At 31.8% G+C, this 15,030-nt stretch overlaps 1 protein-coding gene across 5 annotated transcripts in view; it reads left to right on the forward strand.

Moving 5' to 3' along the window:
* The first annotated feature begins 2,376 nt into the window (after nt 1-2,376).
* Nucleotides 2,377-15,030, forward strand: part of LOC108367635 (protein unc-93 homolog A) — a 36,422-nt gene continuing 23,768 nt past the window's right edge. For all 5 annotated transcript variants that reach the window (XM_017622296.1, XM_017622299.1, XM_017622294.1 and 2 more), the window contains exon 1: nt 2,377-2,645. The gene's annotated coding sequence lies outside the window, so the exon portion shown is untranslated. The remainder of the gene's footprint in view (nt 2,646-15,030) is intronic.

The following is a 15,030-nucleotide window of genomic DNA, read 5'->3' on the forward strand; positions in this document are numbered from 1 at the left end:
ATAACGGTAATTTGGAGAAATACGAAATCTTAGATAAATCAGTAAATATTAAAGCTAATTTATTCAAAATTGATGCTTGCAACAATTCTTCAGCAAGAAATACGTTTATGACAAAATTTTGCAAAACGGGTGTGGCACCGCCCACTTATGATCACATATATGTATCTCGGTAACCATTCTACCAATTTGTAATAAACTCAGTGCGGTTATTGTACTTGCCACATAAAAGCAAAACGTTGAAAATTATTGAAAACGGACTAAAATTGAGGCCGCTTTTCATATAACGGTAAATTTCAGAACTGCTTGAAACTTCAAAATTTCGAAATTTAAGGACTCTAATTTACTCAAAATTGATCGCCCCATCTTACCATGTAGCGGTAGCTTTCCGAAAGGTGAAAGTCATATATTAAATACTTGCGCCGGTTATTTAATGTTCGGCTCCGCCCGAACTTAAGGTGCTGGCCCAATGCAGGCTTGCTTTGCTTGCTTCGCTGCGAGAAGTGTCAAAAATTATTTGGAATATACTAAAACGTATAAAGGCTGGCCAAATGGCAGCTTTTCTTCACTTGCTTTAAGCGCCTCAAAGTTTGAATTAGGCAAATGTTTTATTTGAAAGCGTTAAGTAGGCTTTTGACAAAGAGGTATGTTCCTTTCAAAATACATAAATTCAAACAAAAATTTGCTTACTTACATAATTTAAAAAAGTCACAGAAAATGCAGGTAATTCGAAATGAAATAAAAATGATTCATTGTTTCCATATTTATATTTAACATATCGTTATCTTATAGTAAAAAGCCCACTTTTACAAATTTTACACGAGAGGAAAAAACTTCTTCTTCAAGTAAATAGCTTTTTTAACTTATAGTTTTTTTAGTAAATGTAGATATAGATATGTATTTATCATTATTATCATTTCTTTTAAATACAAACATTATTTCGCATTAATTTAAAAATAAATCTGAAAGTTTTTGATACATTTTTTAGAGTTTTCTAGGAAATAATTATTAACGTTAAGGGAACAGACATTGACTTTTCAACCAGACAGCTGGTTACTTTGATAGCGTTCCAAGCCACTATTCGGCCAAGCAAGTTTTCAAAGTAAATCAAAGCAAATTGAAGTCAGCAAGGCGCACAAAGCAAGCCTGCTTTGGGCCAGCGCCTTTAGACTTTCTTACTTGTTTTTTTAAACTTCAAATAAAAAAGTTCCATTTTTTTTAACAATTTTTTAAATTTTTGTGCATGTTCCATAAAGTTTGAAACTTGTATTTATTATAACGTAAGAGTGTTTTTATAAAACAAATAACAAGAAAATTTATTTAAAAGATATTAAAAAACCAAGAACTGTACGTATGTAGCTCACTTAGTTATTGGCGGTGGCATTCTAATTATTTGTATGCATTTTGTGAACTATTCTTAGTTACAAAATTATTGCACAATAAACAATAGGTTACATATTTCAATATTTTTCAATTCTTGTTACCATTTATGTACATATATTTTATGTGAACAGCGAAATTTAAGTACATAGTCTGGTAACCATGTCTATTAATTTTAACGTCACTTATACGCCTGCGCGTACTTCAGATTCTTTCACAAGAGAAGAGTGTAATATATCCGTACGGATATATAAAAGCCGTATGCTTTATAGAAGCCTTTAAATTGTAGTTGTGTCAGTTCGTATTTTCAACGCGCCGAGTTTGCAACAGCTTGATAAGCCAACGAGGAAAAGCTATTTGCACATTTCATAAATAGCCAATTATTTAGATTATGCAGTACTTACTACAAGTGTGTGGGAGCTTGAATTGTGATTGAATTGAATTCCGACCTGTGTAGACATAGAATAGTTTAAAATTAAAGATAAATGAATATAAGTATCAATTTAAATAATTTGTATTAACTTGGTGAATGAAAATGTATTGATTACTACCAAACAAGTATAATTCATACTGCGTAGTGCCAATATTTATTCTCTATGCCTTTCATAAAAAAAGGTAGTTGAATTTGCGAAAATCGATGTTGTATATATGTATGTTTGAAAAGGGTTTAATTTTTTCTGCATGAGTTTTCATAACTAAATACATACATAAGTACATACATATGTAGTATGTACATACATACTTATGTATGCAAAGTGATAATGATGCTACATGAACTCGCGTGCAGACGGTCGCCAATGGTCGCGACACCATAAAATATCGACGGTGGGTACTTTTGAGTCTGCCAATTTGTAATGCATTAAGTTTTGTGCTAGCCTCACGCACACACACATTTATGAAAACACATCGATGGGGAAAAAATACTTAAATTTTCCTAAAGTACATCTTTGTGCAGCCGTTGTTTGCGTCACTTCCCCCATTGTCTACNGTACACATCGATGGGGAAAAAATACTTAAATTTTCCTAAGTACATCTTTGTGCAGCCGTTGTTTGCGTCACTTCCCCCATTGTCTACAACTTGTTTTGGCGAATCTGCTCGCCAGGGCGTCGTACGTAGAAAAATCAAAGCAGTTTTGATCGCCAACGCCTCGGCTGGATGGCAGTACTAAAGGACATAAATGCTGAATAAGTGCACAAAAGCAGCGTATAATTGTGCTACAAGCTATTTGGCATCTGGCGATAAATTAGTAATTTGGAAAATGTCAAAGGTGAGTGTGGATAAAATTTTTTAATAAAAGCCCTTTGGCATTAAATATTTATGTGTAGTTACAATATATCCATACATATACATATGTATATGTATCTATGTACATTGGACTGTGCCCAAGAAAACGACTATTTTTTTCTTTCGCTACCGTATGAAAATTTCGTTGTCGGTCACAAACAAAAATTGTGGTAAATTTCAGCCCTCTATCTTTATACATATGTCACTTAGTGCTAGCAAAAAAAGAAAAATTTTCAATTATAAAAATCTGTTCCGCTACTTTTTTATGAACAATTCAATTCTATTAACAAAGTTCAAGTTTCGGGAATTTGTTTTCAAGATATTCCCCATTTTTTTTTCATATAAAAAAGCCGTCAAATATACAAGGAAGAAAAAGACTGAAACCGTCCAACAAAAAAAAAATCTAAAAATCAATGGCAAATCCTAGGTACTTAAAATTTGCACTTTATAATAATAATCCCAACGGTTTTTACCCTCCATTCCCGCCCATCCGCACGAGGGGCGCAGTCCGCATGACGTACGGAACCAGTATTTTCAATTTTTGCGCCGAGTCACGATAGGCAGGGGTTTGTTAAGTGTCGAGATCTAAAACTGTTCAGCTACAGAACTAAATTTATCAGTCGATTTTATGTCTTTAATGATTCATTTATTGAGAGAGGACAGTATCGACTTCTTAATGCTGAAAAGCGGATCTGATATATCAAACGTGTTGGAATGAGCGTTAAAATCCTGGCATAAGCAACGGAGTGGGTCGTGCAATTCAAAATTAGTTTTACAAGCTTTCAGAAATAGGGGAAAAAGTGTCTTGATACCCGGGAGGGAACATTAAGGCTAACTTCGCCCAGAAGATGCGGACTTGAAATTGAGCCTGTTAGTAATCTATATATGTATATAAAATAAGCCGTTAATAAACAAAAAATTATGTCCAGTGTATAGGTTTCAAAATTATCTTATTTTTCCTTCCAAGTAATCAGATGCCGGTTTTTTATGTGGACAGCTTTGAATAAGCTTTTAAGAAAAATGAGGATATCTGTCCAATTGAAAAAATGTCCCATAAATGAGGGCAAGTATGTCCAGGTGTCGCATTGTAAGTTAAATTGAATGAACATTTTTTTCGCTTCTTATTTTCCTGGCCATGTAATTTGACGCTTTTGAATTGAGCTGTATACCTTACTTACTATGATGCCAAAGGTGTCACTTGTGAATTCCCATACAAAGCAAAACAATGCATGCCGGATAGAACAATGCTGTAGAATGACACTTCACTTATTGTTTATGGCCAGTTGAAGTTAAAAGGAAAACTGTGTTCGACATCTCATCCAAATATGTATGCACATACATAAGTATGTATGCAAATATGTACTCGTATGTACATACAATCTACGTTTTCAGTGTACACAGAAACATTATCAAATACGTAAGCGTGTAAATTACTACCACTTTCCTCTCAACTATACACAAGTAGCTACCAGAAAATTTTTTTCATCGTTCTCGTATTTACCTCAGGTTATCACCTTTTTCTAAAACTAAAAAAGTCTCACAATACCACCCGCCACTAACCAATTACTTTTGACGTTGCTTTTTCTTTTTGCCAGCATAGCCATACAAAAGTTACGGAAATTCCCCAAAGGCATGCTTCAACATTTTACTCTTATTTATTCCATTTGTTATGTTTTGTTGATTTCAATAAAATTGCAAAATTGTTATTCAATAAAAAGTATTGGTACAATAAAGGAGAATAAAATTTATTATGCATAACACACAAATGTAGCATAACAAATTTACTTATATATACTTACATAAGTAGGTGAGGCATATTAAGAAACACTGGCTCATGCATATTCATATTAGGAGCCCTCGCAAAAAAATTCTTCTTTACGAATGGAATCATAAATTTGTTTCGTATATTATTCATGTATGTATATTAGAGTGGTACAAAACAAAATTTTCCGAGATGGGGCTTAGGTAATGTGACCGACCGTACTTCTTTCGGAAGTACAGTACTTGTACTTTTTAGCTCTTGTACTTCGTACTTCGCAGTACAGTCAAATGTACTTCTTTGCAATATTTTGTACTTCAGGTCCTGTCCTTCTCCGATCTTCTGGATGATCGTCACATGGCCTGGGCGATAAATTCGTTCAAACCCTTCAAGTCGCCGGGGACTAATGGCATCATACCTGCGCAGCTGCAAAGGGCTCTGGAGGTGTCGTGCAATTGGTTGGCTCATATTTATGTGAATTGCGTGAGGATCGGGTAGTCAGTGTTCGTTCGTCCCGAAGGCCGGAAAAGGCTCTCATGTTTCTCGTAGGGATTTTAGGCCTATCAGTCTGTCTCTTTGCTAAAAATGCTAGAGAGGCTGATGGACCTGTCTGTACATAGGAAACGCGATTCCTCGTGACTGAACATCTTCACAATTCTATTAAATCCCTTCAAAATCAGAAATGAAAAATTAGATATTCTTAAATTTTTTTTGTTTCACTCTAACGAACTTTATAAATTTTGGGAATGACAATAAACAAATCCAAAAGTTTATGATGGCACAAACAACTTTTCCATACAACATATTTACCAAAAACTATTTCTGTTTTTTGTACGTATATTTTTTGTAACACAGTAAAAGTCGCTTTTCCGGTTAATAGTTGTACCTCAGAAATTTTCTGACTTTACTATGGGCACTATGTTATTAAGGATGAAACCATACAAGTACATACTCGATACTTTACGTTCGATACCAAGTAATTTTATTTATTATTGAAAGTAAAAAAAAAAAACAAAGAAGAAAAGAAGAAAAAGAGTCCCAAAAAAATTGATTACAAAAAAAATCTTAAGCAGGGACTTTTACAGTTTTTACAGGACATTTTTTTATTGCTCATTCCTGATTTTTTATCGGATTTAGATGAAATATAGCACTCGGGTCGCTTATAACTCTGGCTAACATGTGGAGTAGTTTGTAGGTCTTTGAAATTCAATTTTCGACGTTAATAGTTAATGTAAAGGGCTCAAATCTTCAGGGATTTTTTTTTTAGTTTTTTCCCACAAAATTTTGAGGCGGGAGTGAAAAAAATAGTCGCGATAAACACCCTAATGTACATATTTCTCAGTATTAAAAACAAAGAAAACAAAAGAAAGTTTGAAGCTGAGTGGCTGACCAATTTTGCATGCAAATTTGCTTTCCAGATGGTTCAGTTTTTTGTGAGATATTCTGCCCCATTATTTTTGCCATGAGTGTAGTTCCTCTTGGCTTGTGTAGTTTTAACCTTTAATTTTGAAATAATTTTTGTCAAATATAAATTAAGTGAAGATAATTTATGTATGTTTAAACTTTTTTCTTTATTGAAAAATATTAGATGAGAAAAAACAGCAACAGCACTGCAAAAAAACTTTTTGGTACTCTGAAAAGCGTTTTGGTACGTTGTTTAGTAGGGGGGAAAAATGGGGATGGCAACACTGGTACATATTTGTAGTTTGCATTTTAAAATATTTTCCCATTCTTCTTTATTCGTAATATCATAAAGTTTTCCTTTACAACACTGACATAAATTTTTTTGGTATTTGCAAATTTCGGATTACCGCAAACGTGACCTTCGCATTGCCCAATTTTGTATACATACTATGTATACCAGTGTTGATATTTGAGATTTTTAAATTGTACTAACTTAACGACAAAAACTGTAACTTTTTGAGCTTAATTCTACTTTTCACCCTTTTTCCCTCAACCACATATACAATATTTTGTTGTCTACTACAGTGAGTTTATCTTTCAGTTCATTGTACAGCTTCAGTTGGTGTAGACTTAATTTAATGTAACTTATCCTTGAGATCTCTCCAGCTAGCCCATAAAATCATGGCCAGTTTTGTAAAAAAGTCCCACTAAGTTAAACTAAGTTTCATTAAGTTTACAGTTTAACTCAAGTATACATAAATTCCACATTTACTACGGCCACCCAGTTTGAGCTATATATGGGTGTTTCCTGAAAAGTGTCAACCAAGACCAAAAAATAGAATTTTGCCTGGTCAAAGTTTATAGTTGCCAATCGATAACTACATATTTTGTCTTTCATCCACCAAAATATTGGACTAATTGGTCCATTCCATTTCAAGATATTTGCGGCTTTTCAACTACACTTTTAATTTTTCTTTTTTTCGGAGAAACCATACCTTCCAGAAATCCTTCATAATTGTAGCATACGATTAAAAAGAATTGGAAATCTATACGAAAATTTAGTACAGCTTATGTTCTGTAAGCCTTACAACAAAAACAATGTAAAAATATATTAGGAACCGTCCAAAGTTAAATTACAAATTGTGCTTTTTTTCAAGCGTTCGGACACAAAAAATACTTTAGATGTAAAAAAAAGAGTCGTAACGTTTACTTCATTTGTCAAAATTTTAATACAAAAGCTAGTTTTGGTTACTCTTGCCAGTCGCATAAATTTTTTTTCGGAAAGCTATAGGATTATCGATTCTAAGTATATTGAAAATCGGAACGTCCAAACGCTTCATATAACTCTTTTTCATATTGTTCTATGTAGGTACTGTTACTCACAAAATTGAGTATACGGGTTTTTTTTTGTTAGTACTTGCAAAATTTTTTCGTTAATTTGTTATTAAAATATGGGTTATATTTTAGCGAATCCCACTTAAATCCAAGTATGAAGCTGTGTACGAAAATTATGAAAAATCTGCAAAGTTTCAGAAAAATTGCAATCTGTTTAACAAGAATTTCTAAAAAAAATCGGGTATGTATGTAGTTTTATATTCCGTCTAAAAAAAATCAGGTATGCAGTTTTATAGTCCATTCAGTTTTAGTACAATAATGTGCAAATTTCAAATGTATAAACAATTCTCAAAAATCATCGCGAATTTTGAGACATTTGAAATTTGCACATTATTATACTAAAACTGAATGGACTATAAAACTGCGTACCTGATTTTTTTAGAAACTCGTGTTAAAAAGTTTGCTTTGCAGATTTTTCATAATTTTCGTACACAGCTTCATATTTGGATTTAAAATGGTTTTGTTAAAATATAAGCCATATTTCAATACCAAAAAAAAAAATAAAAAAAATTTTGCATGTAAAACATTGCGAACATTAACAAAAACAAACCGTATACTCAATTTTGTGAGTAACAGTATATAGATGAAGTACATATCGACGCCTCCAAACCATACTATGCTATGTCAGCTTAGACTTAGTCAGACTTAGCATAGTATGGTTTGGAGGCCTCGATATGTACGTCTGCTTGTAAGAAGAAATGACTCCAAAGAACTTTAATTAAGGCCTTCATATAGATGTAGATTTATTAACAATAAAATGCCATATTCGTATTAAAAAAAGGAGTGTGTTTAAATTCTTAAATAAAAAATTTTATCCATTGGAAAAAATGGGAATGTCCGAACGGGAACGTCCAAACAACTTCGAACAGTGTTTGGCAGCTACTAAACATCGTTAGGAAGTTTAAGTTGACGCAATGGTTATGGCTGCTTATTATTCTAACAACCATTCATACATCATTTTTTTGTACCGTTAACAGATTCGCAGAATTTAGCGAAAATCATCAGTCATCTTCGATACGAGTTCCATTTTGGAAACGTCCGAACGGGAACTTTTAATCGCTATTCACTTACCATATAACATTTGTGGAAAATATTTTTATTGATTTCAGATAGGTATTGATGATGACTACTCATGACAAAAAATTTTCGTTAATTCAGAGCCTACTATAGTTTTTATAATGAAAAAAGTGTCTCCAAACGGAACGTCCGCAACGCAGGAAACACCCATATTTAATTTTTTCAAATTAATTCTATTATTTTTTTTTTTATGAAGAAAAAGTCAACAATGGTGTTGCGCATTTTCTTCCATATAAAATAAAATGCCAACATTCCTTAGATGGAAGAAGGCGCGCATACCATCAACAAAAAAAGCCAAAAAATCAATGGTATTTTTTAGACATTTCAAACTTGCACCTTTTCATGAATGAATGACGCTCAAAAATGCTTACCTAAAAATTTCTACAAATTCTGAATAAAAAGTGTGAAATTTTGATGAAAATTTGTTGATTTTTTTCAATCTTTGAATTGGTAATTTATTCCGTTTCGTTAGACAATGACCTATACTTTTATAAAAAAATAAATTAAAATTAATTAGAAAAAGTAGGTATAAAAAATAGCCCAACTCTACCGTATATTCAAATATGAAGAAAATAGCGACAAAAAAATACTACAGAAGATATATCAGTTTATATTATGGAAAATATCTCATAAAAAATGAGATCAGTAACACTAAAATGAAAGTTCACAATAGAAATTTTTAGTTTCAACGCATGAAATTTACGTAAAATTTTTTACTTTCAATTATTCAATAACTTAAGTTTCTGCAGGATCGTCATTAGGTAAACTGCATTTCCAAAGATTTTTTTCAAAATAAATAGCGTTGAGGGATATTTCACCCACCGGTGTTAAAAAAAAATCGCAATCACCTCAACGCTCAACACTAATGTTACCATTCACAATCAGGCTTACTTTCAAAATTACAATTCAGAATTTCGTTTTGTACCAAATATAAAATGTAGGCATGTCCATTAACATAAATTCAAACGGATTAATAATCAAAGTGCTGGCAGAGATTTCAATGTTCTGTACAAAGGAATTTTTGATGTTGAAATTGTACTTAAAATCGGTAAATTATACTTTTGTACTTTTTAAAACTAATTGTACTGAAAAAAGTACAATTGTACTTAAAATGTCAACACTAATGTATATACGAGTGTCGTCAACTGAAATGCATAAAAAGCCTTAGCTAATATTAAATTTACATTGAGGCGAGAAATCTGAAATGCGAAGCCAAATCACACATTTTCCCATGCATATTTGCATTTCCAAAATGACGCATTTCAAGGCATTTAAATAAAAACGAAGCCAATACATAGTTGTGTTTGTTTACAAATTATCCAGTAACTTGCCAGCAACTCGCCAGTAAAATAATTTCTGAGAATTCGCTCTCATAGAAAAAATAAATAATTAAAAAGAAAACTTTTTAATATACAACGCTTTTATAAATGGACTAAAAAGTAGAAAATAATAATTCTCAGTCCTACAGAATTTGTTTTGGTAACTTTTGATTTTGAAATTTTAGCAAAAGTCATTATAAACAATCTATGAAATTGAAAATGAAAAGCGTGGGGCGCATGTATAGACCAGAATTGATATGAAGGGTAATATATGTATGTATGTGGATATATGAATAAGGACCGCTTAAAATCAGGGACCGCAAATAACGATTATCCTTTGAAATTTCAACTCAAAAAATCACACGGAAAGAGAAATGCTACGTGCATAAGGAGTAAACCAATATATTTCTTATTACTCGGAGTACCTTCAGCGGCACTGATTTTTATTTTTTAATTTTTACTTATAAAAATCAAGTTTAATCATTATATTTTGAGTTTTACTTTTTACTCAGAAAATAATCGTTATGTTTTGAGTTTTATTTTTTGCTCGGAAAATAATCGTTACGTTTTAAGTTTTATTTTTTGCTCGGAAAATAATGGTTACGTTTTAAGTTTTATTTTTTGCTCGGAAAATAATCGTTACGTTTTAAGTTTTATTTTTTGCTCCGAAAATAATCGTTATTTCTTGAGTTTTATTTTTTGCTCAGAAAATAAAACTTTATTTTTGCGTATGCGCATGCGCATGCCGTGAATAGACAGGGGGCGGCTGCATTTAACCTTTAACGCCACTGTGGAGTGGGTAATGAAAATACAGATGCCAGGGCAGAAACAAAGAGAACCACATTTCTAAAGAAAAAGTGCAAAAAAGCGCATACGCATACGCAAAAATTAAGTTTTATTTTCTGAGCAAAAAATAAAACTCAAGAAATAACGATTATTTTCCGAGCAAAAAATAAAACTTAAAACGATAACGATTATTTTCCGAGCAAAAAATAAAACTTAAAACGTAACAATTATTTTCCGAGCAAAAAATAAAACTTTAAACGTAACCATTATTTTCCGAGCAAAAAATAAAACTTAAAACGTAACCATTATTTTCCGAGCAAAAAATAAAACTTAAAACGTAACCATTATTTTCCGTGCAAAAAATAAAACTCAGTTAATAACGATTAAAAAGTGATTTTTAAAATAAAACTTATAACCGTTACGGTCCCCGCTTAAAATCGATCTCAAATTTGTACTTTCTCTATAGAAACTTTAGGTCTATGTTATGTAGTTTGTCTATTGTCAATTAAATCTAATGCTTTATATTGCATGCACCTATGCTTTTCATTTTCAATCTAATAAATTGTTTATAATGACTTTTGCTAAAATTTCAAAATCAAAAGTTATCAAAACAAATTCGATGGGACTGAGAACTATTATTTTCTACTTTTAAGTCCATTTATAAAAGCGTTGTATATTAAAAAGTTTTTTTTTTATATTATTTATTTTCTACTTTTTAGTCTTGTCTATATAAAATTTTGCAAAAGATATTAAAATAATTCAACGATATTAATAGAGTGGTGCACACACATGCATATACATATGTGTGTACATACATACGAGCACCAATTAATTTCATTTAAAGGAATGGCGTGTCNATTTTGCAAAAGATATTAAAATAATTCAACGATATTAATAGAGTGGTGCACACACATGCATATACATATGTGTGTACATACATACGAGCACCAATTAATTTCATTTAAAGGAATGGCGTGTCGTCCATTTTCGCTGTAGCGTACGTAGTGCACAGGGCGACATCTACCTCTCGAACTAACGAGGTTGATGTCTAGACTTTATAGGAACTTTGCAAAGCAAAGCTTTTATAGCTGGCTGGACACACAACATTGCAAGTTGATAAAAGCGTTGTACAAAATTCGAGATCGATTTTAAGCGATCGTTATTCATATACCCACATACATATGTATGTACATACATATATTACTTTTCATATCAATTCAAGTCTATTACATTTGCCCATATATGTAATACTTCTATATTGGCAGTATGCTAACTTCATAATGTGTAAGCATTCCGAAATCAAAGCCAGACAGTCTAGTACGGTTTTTGTGTATGTATTAGGGATGTTTCGAATGCCATATTTTTTACATTCGCGAATGCGAGTGCGAATGCGAATTTTCGGTTGCGAATGTACGAATGCGAATGCGAATGTTAAGTCATCGTTTGTATTACTTAAAAATTTTGTAAATTATTAGAACATTGAACGTGCTTAACCTATACAGTGTTTTAACCTAGTAGTCAAAGTGCAAAATGGGCATATTATATTTCAAAAAAAGTAATTTTGCTGCCTTTTCTCCCATGAGGCGATTTCTTAGAGGCTCGTATATAAGGCCGGCTGCACAAAAATTGCTCACTTGGAACGGCGGGTGGAGCGCTCAAATATTTGCGGCCCAGATCTGTCAATTTGTCGTATTTTTGTTTAGTTTTCCACCAATCGATAGGATTTTCCCCGAGATGAGCCCGTTTTTCTTTAAGATAGGCCTTCAGTTTCACATTTTTTAATGTCTCCAGATTTTACATCCGAGCCTTTGCTTTCGCTGGAGGCATCTAAAATTATTTCCAGGTTACTTATACGACTTTTAGCAGTACTTGTTAAAGGCCCATCAATGTTGCTTGATATACTACTTAACCGTTTAGCGCCTGAAGCTAAAAGCCGATTTCCATTTCAGCCATTTCAAAAACATTAGAGTGGACACTCTGCCCATGTACACATTTGCATTCGCGAAACATTCGTATCATTTGATGCGATTACAAGCAGTGTAATTAAAGAGTAAACTTTGGAGATTTTTCTTAGTTGCGGCCTGTTGCATTTCAGCCCTGCGAACCATGCTCTTAAAAAATTCGTAATAATTATTTTAATAATTAATTATTTCCTTTTCCGATTTTTGTCTATTTTCTAAAATAAAATTTACATTGCATATTTCGATTTTTTTTATATTTAAATATTATTTTACAAGTGTTTTTAACATTTCTGATTATTATTGACATTTGCCTTGTTATTGACATTTTTCTACTTTTCTTATATCTTATTTATGAAATTGGCAAATTGTGTTAAAAAATTCCGATATAGTTGATTTTTGATTCATAAAAAAATTTTCCAGGGAGTTGAAAAGTATAAGTATTGGTTTTTAGTGCATTATGATCACAAATGTGGCTAAAATCTAGTTTTTGAGAAAAAGATACATATATGGGAGGTAGTCTTGTCCTTACACCGAACGAAACAAAATTTGCCACACAGGTTGAGGACATAATTTTACAGACAGTTACAAATTATCGCGTTATTCTGTTTGTAATTGTAGTTAAAATAAAACTTTTAAAATCAAGGATTTATGGGAAGTAGTCATGTCCTTGCACCGAACAAAAAAAAAATTGGCCACACAGGTGAAGGACATAATTTTACAGACAGTTACGAATTTTCGCTTTATTCTGTTTGTAATTGTAGTTAAAATAAAACTTTTAAAATCAAGGATATATGGGAGGTAGTCATGTCCTTGCACCGAACGAAACAAAATTTGCCACGCAGGTTGAGGAGATAATTTTACAGACAGTTACCAATTTTTAATTTATTTTGTTTATACATAATTGTAGTTAAAATTAAAATTTTAAAATTAAGGATATATGGGAGGTAATGATTTCCTTGCACCGATTTTGCCAAAATTTCGAATTTTTCTTAATTTACATATTCTGAACCAGCACACTAAATTTAATTTTTCTGCGATATTTTCGCTAATTTTGCCGATTCACTATATGGGGCCGAAGCACTGTGCGCCATCTTCCATTCAATTCAAGCGTTGAGGACCAATCCCATTTTTTCCAACATTTTGTGACTTTGTAAATGCTTTGGTGGGGATAAAAATAATTTTTTTTTATAACCTTTTATTCATAAACATATTCCTTTCTTCTTATATTCCTAATAAACCCACAACTGTTTCCATTTAACTTGTTCAAAGTTTGCACAAAGAAGTTATAATAGCTTGTTACTTGATGTGTATACATGATTGAATATCCTTTGAAGCGGATATTATTGAGTGTGCTTCAAAGTATTTCGTTTGTTCGACGTCAGGTTGCGTATACGCAGTGGTGTACCGAGCGCTTTAATTTTTGTTCTTACGTTACTTCTGTTTCTTTTTTTCCGTTGATAATTTCGTAGCGACAATCAGAAGGCGGATTTTTCTTTGAATTGCAGCTGACATGAAATTATTTACGGCCTTAACTTTGCTTCGGCCTTTCAAAATCCGCCGAAATGTAGGTTTTTAAGGCACTTAAACTTGAAAAAGGCAAAACGAGCTTCAAAAAAAGGCAAAAAGGCATATATTTTTTAATTTTGTTATGTACTTTCTTTATGTACAATGTGAAGGTCCAATTAAAGATATAAAAAAATAAATACAGTGGTCAAAAAATTATAACCAAACCACTTTTTGCCAAGTTTTCACGTATTATATTTGTTGTTATTGAACTTCTGTTATATTTTTAAATAAACATATAGTTCGTTCTTTAACAAAACCCGTGGAAATCCATGTTTCCAAATTTGCGCAGTCCTCTTGCAAAGGCGCTATGCAAATTTTTTTAGATTTTTAGTTTTTGGTGAGTAGCGTACCAGTATTTAAAGTACTTTCATGTCCACTAACAATACAGTGCAAAATCTTTCTATTTTCTGAAAAAATAGCATCAAATGTTAACTACTATTGCAAAAGTCGCTATAATACTTATTTATACATTATTTATTTATTATTTATAAAGTTTCCATCTTCTGATGAACTTAGAAAACTGCAAGAAAACGTGGTAGTTTCGGTGCCTTGTGGAAGGCGTCGTAAAAAAGAAGCAGACCAATCTTCATGGAAGAGCGAACGCGAAAAGCTAAAAAAATATAGCTATTATTATTATTTATGGATCACTATTATAAAATCACATAACGCTGTTTGCCAGTGGACTACTCATTTGTGCAATATTAAAAAAAAAATTCAACAAACTTTCGTACAAATTTCGAACTTTTAAAGATTCTAAAAAATCAATCGACATTTTTAGCCATTTGAAACGTGTACTTTATTCTACTAGAATTCAATGGGCTACAAAACTGCATACTCAGAATTTAATTAAAAAACTCGAAATTTTAACGAAAATTTGTAGATTTTTTTTTTAATTGCATAAATTTTTAAGGCAGTGTCACTCGATTGGTACATTTGTACAGATTTGTAAATTTTTATATTGGGCTATTGGTAAAAAAAAGTGGGACATTTTTTTTGCATTCAAAAGATTGGTACAATACAGCGATGTTCTATTGAAAAATTTCAATAAATTAATTTTCGTGATTGGGATAGTGAAAAATATTTTGGGTGTTCAAACAATTG

This window comes from Rhagoletis zephyria, unplaced genomic scaffold, assembly GCF_001687245.7.
Source record: "Rhagoletis zephyria isolate East Lansing unplaced genomic scaffold, Rhagoletis_zephyria_1.1 Rzeph_scaffold_02751, whole genome shotgun sequence".
Lineage (NCBI taxonomy): Eukaryota > Metazoa > Arthropoda > Insecta > Diptera > Tephritidae > Rhagoletis > Rhagoletis zephyria.